Genomic DNA, 9,897 nt, shown 5'->3' with positions numbered 1-9,897 from the left:
TAGTAAATGCTTAGTTGAATTAATAGAACTAGTTTATTTAGTTGAATTAATAGAACTAGTAAGTGTTTAATGTTTCACCTATATATGAACATATGTTAGATATTAATGTCAAATGTTAGATGAATTAGATATAAATTATATGTTAGATATATATTTAATTTAGTTATATGAGATTTCATTATCTAATTAACATTTTATTATATAGAACTAGCTACCTTATTTTTAGTAAGAAAATTAATATAACTAGTTTAGTTGAATTAGTTGAATTAATTAGTTGAACTAGTTAGTTGAATTAGTTCAATTAATTAGGTATATTTTTCGTAGGTGCTTAGTTGAATTAGTTCAATTAATTAGTTGAACTAGTTGAATTAATAGAATTAGTTGAATTAATAGAACTAATAAGTGTTTAATGTTTCACCTATGAACATAGGAATGTCGTCTGACGACGAACACGATTTCATTATGTGTGAATACTGCGAAGATCGGCGCGGCCCGTGCGGCAGAAATTTTCTAGTTGATGATAGACGCTTCAGCATCAAGCTGGATGAGAACTTCGAAGTGGATACAGTAAGTCACAACGACAAGTCTTTTTTTGTAATTAAGCATGACTTATGCTTCATTTGCTTCAACTTTTAATTTTAATTTTTCACTATTCTACTAGCGTATCCCCTGCCATGCAAGAATTTTTGTCTTGGATAAGATAGGTTTCAGTCCTAACGAAACTATGGAGGTAAAAAGAGTTTACTTGAAGACCGAGCATGGTTATACCATCAACGTCAAATTATACAATGCAGACATACACCTATTTTGAATGCAAAACTTGGCAAGCACTATGCAAGGCTTATGCATTTGAGCCTGATATGGTTATCACCTTTGATATTCGTCCGGAAGATGATATTGAAGGTAATAGAGACATCTGGGTCGATGTGCAGACGCCTCCAGTTCTACCATTATGTGAGTTTCTCAACCATATTTATGTCTTTGATATGAGATTATTTGAACCAGTTGAATAATTAATAGATCTCAATTTATATTGACAGCTTACTTCCAATCAAGCAAACATGTCCGGCGCTTGGTAGACAGGACCGTCCACTGTCCAGGGGCTGAACTAAACTGCAAGGAGAAAAGTCATTATGTTTCATGGCTTAAGGATCTTGATGCTGTCAAGACAAATTTCTTTCCTGCATTTAGAAATGTTAGTACTCAAAACGTGCGACCAATAGTGTTCGTACTGAACTACGGGCACATATATTTAGGAAAGATGGTAAGATTTCTACTATTTCTCCTCAGTGCATCTTTTGCATACATTATTTTTTAAGCTAAACTTCATTGCTAAGTATGTTACTATATGATGTTCTTCAACAGGGACTCCCGATGAATGTTGTGCCTGATTGGATTGAGACTAAAGGTACCATGAATATTGTTAGCTTACGGCCAAGATATCCTACAATGCACTTTAGTGCATTCAGGATTTCTAATAGCGAGGAATGCTTAATAGTAAAAGACTGGAGCAAAATTGTGAACGATCACAGAGAAGTACTAGGGGCAGCTATCAGAAGCGCAACCCACGATTAGGAGACAGGTTCATCTGCATGCTTCGATATGATGAATCAGCAAAGCTATACATGTTCTATGCTATTTTACCTGAGAGAGAGAGCAGCATGAGTGATTAATTAGCTAGTTCATGCTCTTAGTACTTGTCCTCTCATGTCCGTGTTCTTCGTCCTGAACTTAATCTCAAAGAGTGATTTGCTTTTGTGGTGTTATGAATGCTTATTATATCATTACCATGTTGAACTCGATGATATCTTTGCTATGAAAACTGTTGCTGGTGATGATATATATGATGCAAGAGTTTTCATATTAATATGATGATGATGATGATGATGAGTTATTATATCATTTATGAAAGAAACTGCGTATTAGTTTCAACTGGATGGATTCTAGCTAAGTGATCAAGTATATGCCATATCCATATTACCTCGATCACTTAATTAGGTGATCAAGTATATATAATATGGATATGACATATACTTGATGACTTAGCTAGGATCCACACATCCAGTCAAACTAATCTGCGGTACATTCACCTAATGATTTAACAACTCATTATAATGTAAAACAATCACTAAATTAAATTGAAAACACAAAATTAAAGTAAAAATAAAAAATAAAACCAAAACACACCCAAACATTTAGTACCGGTTGGTGTTACCAACCGGTACTAATGTCCTACGCGCCCACGGAGCTGGCTCGTGCCATGTGGTTGCCCTTTAGCACCGGTTCGTGCTGAACCGGTACTAAAGGGGGGGCCTTTAGTGCCCACAATTTAGTGCTAGTTACCGAACCGGCACTAAAGGGCCTTACGAACCGGTGCTATTGCCCGGTTCTGCACTAGTGAAGGTAGAGAACATCATCGAGCCAATACTCACACTTTGGAAACTTGGCATAGAACTGATGTTCTCCGAGCTTATCCAACACCAAACGCAAGTGCTTGGCATGATCTTCCTTGTTCTTGGAAAAGACCAAAATGTCATCGAGGTAGACCAAGACGAAGTCATTTGTGTAGGCGTTAAAGATGAAATTCATCATGCGAGAAATGTTGGCGGAGCGTTGACAAGGCCGAAAGACATGACAGTGTATTCATATGAACCATAGCTTGTTCTGAATGCTGTCTTGGGGATATCTTGTTGACAAATGCGAATCTGATGATAGCCCATACGGAGATCAAGCTTGGAGAATACTTGAGCACCTTTGAGTTGTTCAAACAGCTCGTTGATGTTGGGAAGTGGGTACTTGTTCTTTATAGTCTTCTTGTTCAATGGACGGTAGTCGACACAAAGTCGGTCCGTTCCATCCTTCTTCTTCACAAAAAGAACACCACAACCCCATGGAGAAGAACTTGGTCGGATGAGACCCATTCGCTCTTGAATATCGAGTTGCTTCTTCAGCTCCTTCAACTCTTCAGGTCCAAGCTTGTAAGGACGTTTGCAAACAGGTTCCGTGCCAGGCTCAAGATCGATGACGAATTCAACTGGTCGGTGCGGAGGCTTTCCTGGAAGCTCTTCTGGAAAGACGTCTTGATATTCGCAAACGACTGGAATCTGAGAAATGGCATCCAGCTCACCCTTCTCATTGAGAGAAAATAGTCGGATGGTATCATCATGAGCGGCAAAGACAATTACATCCTCAGATGAATGAGTCAATTGAATCTGCCTGGCAGCACAATCAAGCTGAGCCTTGTGCTTAGAAAGCCAGTTCATTCCAAGAATAAGATCGATATCCGAGTTACCGAGGACCTTATAGTCGCCCAACATGATAGTAACATCTGGAACCTCCAAACTGGCACTCAAACATTTGTCGGGAGAAACGATATCCATTGATTTACCCAAATGAGAAGAAACGAATTCATTCTTGGCAAAAAATGACTTTGACATGAAACAATGCGATGCACCATATCAAAAAGTACTTTTGCAGGAACATCGTTAACAGGAAGGTTACCCATAATCACATCTGGCGAGTCCTTTGCCTGAGCTGCATTCAACAAGTTGACCTTGGCGTGCTTGGGGTTATGCTTGACCACTGCGGTACTGGAAGATCTCACAAGAGGAGGAGGAAGACGCCTCTGATTGAAGCATTTGTTGGCATAGTGACCCTTCTGCTGACACTTGTTGCACATGACCTCTGAGAGAGGACGGTGATACGGAGCACTTGATCTTGGAGCTTGAGACGAAGTCTTGTTCTGAAAGCCTGGGTTGGGTGGGTGGGAAGATCCATCGCCACCTTTTCTCTTCTGCTGATAAGGCTGACGGAAAGGAGGAGGAGGCAGCCAATACTTTTGCTGCTTAGAAGCCACTTGAGTTGAGGAAGAAGGAGTTGCATCTCTGACTCGCTTCTTGGAAGCATCGCACTTGAGTTGAGCAGTCTCTTGCTTCATTGCCATATTGTAGAACTCATCGTACTTCTTCGGCTCAAAAAAGGACGAGAGCTAGTTGAAGATCTTCTCTGAGGCCACCCCTGAACTGATAAATCATGCTCTTCTCGTCAGGGACGTCTTGCTTGGCAAAACGAGTGAGCCTCTGGAACAGAATGTTATACTGGTAAACAGACAAGCTGCCTTGCTTTAGGTTGCGGAATTCCTCACGCTTGCTCTCAACAACACTCTGAGGAATGTGATGAGCTTTGAAGTCTTGACGGAATTCATCCCAGGTAATCACACGGCCACCTCTGGAATCTTTGTATTGCTGAAACCATTCTGCAGCTTGGTCTTTGAGTTGGAAGGAGGCAAACTTAACAAAGTCCTCAGGCCTGACATTGCTGCACTCGAAATGCTTGCAGATATCCACGAGCCAATCATCAGTGTCTGAGGCCTCGACACAGTTGCTGAAGGTCTTTGGCTGATTAGCGAGGAACTGATTGAGTGTAGCAAACTGATTCTGATTGTTGCCATGGCCATGATTCCCTTGGTTGCGCTCTTGCAGAATTTGCATGATCAGCTGCGTGTTTGCATTGGTAGCGGCCATCACAACTTTCCATGCCTCCAGAGGTGGAGGTGGTGGTGGCGGATCCTGATTCTGATTCTGACCCTTAGCAGGAGCCATCCTGAAGAGGGTGACATCCGTTAGCATCTTGACAGACAAATATTTAAGCTGAATCAAATGGATCAAAATTGCACATATAGTCTTCACATCCAAACAAAATGAACGAACACATTCCAATCGACATGGTCACACTTCCATAAATTGAGAAGCCACTTAGATAGAGGTAGAAGAATAAAACAACAAGGTACGGACAAGAACAAATACTTAGTGAGGATTACCCAATCCCAAACCAAGTATTCACGGAAGAAATGCTAGAGCTACAAGAATTCCCACCTATGAAACTCCCGAACCTTTCCGGTTATGCAATCAGGTGTTGGGGATATAGGGGAAGCATAATATCTCACCCAAAGCTAGCAAATCCTACATCCAGCTGTATCCATCCTTCAACAAATAACCAAGAAAACTTCGGAAATCATTTACCTCAACCTTTGAAAAGCATTCGTTATACAAGTTATGGCAATACTCCCGAACTCCTGCCCCAGTACTGGGTGGCATCGAGGTTATCTCACCAACAACTGCATAAAAGAGAATTTTGATGTCGGCGAAACTCAGGTATTCCAGAATCTCAACGATAAAATTGTGACGACAACACCTCGGAGCTCAACTCCCCGGGACACTGCCACAACCCCTAGATGTCAGGAGGCACCAAGAACAATGTTCTCGTCACAAAACCATCGGAACGATTCCAAGATACCCGCATGATCCTAAATTTTTTTTAGTGAAATTTGAGAAGAGAAGAGTCAAAACTCTACATCAAGATGCCTCGCCAGAGCGACAAAGGGACTGAGGAGTAAAAAGAATTCCTAACTCTCCGATATATATAATCCTAAATGACTCAAAACATCTTTCTAGACTCAACAACGCCAATGATTCGATCAAGCAGGGGGCTCCTAAGGTCGGGGGAAGCTCTGATTACCAACCTGTAACGCCCTCGATGCGGCTATATCTCCCACGTGTCGAAGCACGACTTAGAGGCATAACCGCATTGAAAGCAATGTCGCAAGTGAGGTAATCTTCACAACAACCCATGTAATACAATAAGGGAAAAAGGATACATAGTTGCCTTACACTCGCCACGTCACACAAATATCATAAATAACATTACATTCATCCAAATACACTCAAGGTCCGACTAGGGAACCAAAATGAGGATAAACCCCAAATGCAACATAGTCCCCGATCGCCCCAACTGGGCACCACTTGTGATCATCTGGGAAAGACACGTAGTAACGATGAGAGTCTTCATCGAACTCCCACTTGAGCTTAGTCATATCATCTAGAGCGGTATCATCGGTCCCTGCATCTGGTTTTGGAAGGAATCTGTGAGTTACGGGGACTCAAAAATCTCACACCCTCGCGATCAAGACTATTTAAGCTTATAGGGAAGGCAAAAGGTATGATGTGGAGCTGCAGCAAGTGACTAGCATATATGGTGGCTACCATACGCAAATGAGAGCGAGAAGAGAAGGCAAAAGCACGGTCGAACAACTATGATCAAGAAGTGATCCTAGAACAACCTACGTCAAACATTACTGCAACACCGTGTTCGCTTCCCGGACTCCGCCGAGAAGAGACCATCACGGTTACACACGCGGTTGGTGCATTTTAATTAAGTTAAGTTTCATGTTATCTACAACCGGACATTAACAAATTCCCATCTGCCCATAACCGCGGGCACGGCTTTCGAAAGTTCAAATCCCTGCAGGGGAGTCCCAACTTAGCCCATCACAAGCTCTCATGGTCAACAAAGTATATTCCTTCTCCCAAGACAATCCGATCAGACTCGGCATCCCAGTTACAAGACATCTCGACAATGGTAAAACAAGTCCAGCAACACCGCCTGAATGTGCCGACAAATCCCGATAGGAGATGCACATATCTCATTCTCAGGGCACACTCAGATAGGTCAAGCTATGAGTAAAACCAGCCCTCGAGTTACCCCGAGGTGGCCCCGCAGGCTGCCCATTTCGGACCAACACTCAGAGGAGCACTAGCCCAGGGGGTTTAATAAAGATGACCCTTGGGCTCCGAAAACCCAAGGGAAAAAGAGGCTAGGTGGCAAATGGTTAAACCAAGGTTGGGCAATGCTGGAGGAGTTTTATTCAAGGCGAACTGTCAAGGGGTTCCCATTATAACCCAACCGTGTAAGGAACACAAAATCCGGGAACATTACACCGACATGACGGAAACTAGGGCGGCAAAAGTGGAACAAAACACCAGGCATAAGGCTGAGCCTTCCAACCTTTACCAAGTATATAGGTGCATTAAGATAAAGAAGATAATATGGTGATATCCCAACAATAAACATGTTCCAACAAGGAACGAACTCCAAATCTTCACCTGCAACTAGCAACGCTATAAAAGGGGCTGAGCAAAGCGGTAACATAGCCAAACAACGATTTGCTAGGACAAGGTGGGTTAGAGGTTTGACATGGCAATATGGGAGGCATGATAAGCAAGTGGTAGGTATCGTAGCATAGGCATAGCAAAAGAGCGAGCATCTAGCAAGCAAAGATAGAAGTGATTTTGAGGGTATGGTCATCTTGCCTGCAAAAGTTCTCAGAGTTGCCTTGATCCTTGTAAGTGTACTCAAGGGCTCCTTGATCACGTACTCGTCTCCCGGCTCTACCCAAGCAAGAACAACAGCAAAAAGGAACACAATCAACCACGTGCAATGCACAAACAACATGATGCAAACATGGTATGATATGCGGGATGTGATATGTGATGCATATGCATGAGTTGGAAAGGAAATGATTGAACCTGGCCTCAACTTGGAAATCCAAGAGTGCCACTAGAAAGGGGAGTTGATTTTGGTTGAAATCGATATAAAGATCATCGGAATCGGATGCACGGTTTGGAAATGGCAAGCAAAACAAATATGGCACCGGTCCGCGATTAACAGCAAGTAGCCTTCTAAATGCATCAAGATAAATAAGCTACTGCACTCAGACATGGAAAAAAAATACATGACAAGGATCCACTCATGATGCTTGACAAAAGATGAACACTGAGCTACGGCTAATTCACTCATTAACAGGTTCAAACAAACATGGCAAAAGTGCAAATGATAACAGGTTTCAGACTTAGGGAAATTAACAGCATGTCAGGAATTTATCACCAGGAAGCAATGTTTAGAGCATGATAACTACATTCTACAAGAACATATCATGGCAAAGCAAGGCATGGCATGAAGCTACTCGAAGCATACAACAAAAGTCCCTTAGTGATCATGAGCCAAAAGGGACCAGAAAATACAATTGCAAGCATGTGAACATAGCAACAACATAAACAGATTCAGACTTAGCGAAAAACTGGAGCATGGCAAAACATATAACGAGTAGGCATGTTTACGAGCTCGATGCACTCACTACGAGGCATTGCATGAGAAACTAAGCATACACCCAGAAAATAGACATGGCATAGAAGCTAGACATGGCAAGAACAACATCATAGCATTCACGGATCAACAACAACAAGCTCGGCAAAATTGCAAAACATGTTAACAATCTGCCAGGAACATTTTATAGCAAAAGTAGAGCTCGATTGACTCAAGCTAGGGTGCTCCATAATGGCAAACAAAGACATGGATGGAGAGAGCACAAGATTATCTACAAAACATCCTTACTGATCATGCTCAAAAGAGGCACGGATCACTAGGAAACAACATGAACATATGGCATAAAAATAATGACAGGGCAAGGACTTAGTGAAATTCTAAGTCCCTGAAATCAGCATCATTGAGTATGATACTTTGCATGCTTGTGCTAGTCAGCACAAAAATCACAAAAATACATGGCATACACCCTTGTAAAGATGGCATGGCATTCTTCAAAACACATGTAGAGCTCGGGATCATAGCATGCACACATTAATCATGGCAAAAATGACAAAAGTGCATTTGCTGAAACAGATCTAAAACTATCCTCACATAGCCCTCTTCCAACAGCATTTCGGGCATCAAGATGAGATCAAATGAAAATGATGCAATGAGATGAAATTTTGTACTCGTCGAGACGAACATTTTGATATGCTACACGCACGAATCGGAGCTACGATGAGGAAGTTATGATGTGTCAAAGATTGCAAAATAATTAGGGTTAGGAGATAAAAAGTCAACCGCGCGGATCTCAGATCCAGATCGGGCACTGTAGCTTCGCACGACGAGGTTCGCTGGAAATGGCCGCGGCGGTGGTCGGACTTGCTGAGGAGAGGAGGGGCTCACCGGTGCGCCGGGCGGCGAGGGCGGCGGAGCTCTGGGAAGCCGGAGCGGGGCGGCGCCGTCCGGTGAGGAGGCGGCGGCCGCGGTCGTCGACGCCGGCGAGGGACGCGGCGGCCGACGCGGTGGCCTGCGACAGATGGAGCGGCAAAGCGCGCCAGCACCGAGGGCGATGGCGGCGGGGATCCGAGGAGCGGGCGGCGTCGGGCGGTGGGAGGAGCCGGGCCGGGAGGGCCGGCGCTGGGCCTCGCAGGCCCGCAGGGTCGACGGCAAAGTTGGGGCCGGCTCGGGACACGTGGCAGTCCCCGGTTGGCGGCGGCGGCGATGTCCGGCGCGCCCGGATGTTGTCCGGCACGCTGCGGGGGAAATTGCTAGGGTTAGGGGGAGGAGACCCGGGATTTCGAGGAGGGATCTATTTATAGAGGTAGGAGGAGCTAGGAGGCTCCAAATGAGGCGCGGTTTGCGGCCACGAGATCATGATCGAACGCTCTAGATGATGGAGGAGGTTTAGATGGGTTTTGGGGCACTTTGGAGGGGTGTTGGGCTGCAACACACACAAGGCCTTTTCGGTCCCTCGGTTAACCGTTGGAGTATCAAACGAAGTCCAAATGGCACGAAACTTGACAGACGGTCTAACGGTAGTAAACCAAGGCCGCTTGGAAAGTATCGGTCCAATCCGAAAATGTTTAACACCCACACACGAAAAGAGATAGAAAGGAGCACCGGAGGACATAGGAGCGCCGGAATGCAAAACGGACAACGGGGAAAATGCTCGGATGCATGAGACAAACACGTATGTAAATGCAATGCACATGATGACATGATATGAGATGCATGACAAAGACAAAACACGCGGAGAAAAAACCCGACAACAAGGAAATAACATAACTTAGTGCCAGAAATGGCAAGAGTTGGAGTACAAATAAGGTAGGTTACATCCGGGGTGTTACACCTATTCTACACAGCTCCAAAAGTCCTGAAACTTCACGGAAGTTATCTCCAGAATATATAAAAAATATTGGGCGAAAGAAGTTCCAGAGGGGGCCCACACCCTTGCCACGAGGGTGGGGGGCACAC

Source organism: Triticum dicoccoides, chromosome 5A, assembly GCF_002162155.2.
Source record: "Triticum dicoccoides isolate Atlit2015 ecotype Zavitan chromosome 5A, WEW_v2.0, whole genome shotgun sequence".
Taxonomy (NCBI): domain Eukaryota; kingdom Viridiplantae; phylum Streptophyta; class Magnoliopsida; order Poales; family Poaceae; genus Triticum; species Triticum dicoccoides.
The sequence above is the reverse complement of the archived record's forward strand: the minus strand, read 5'-3'. Positions refer to the sequence as shown.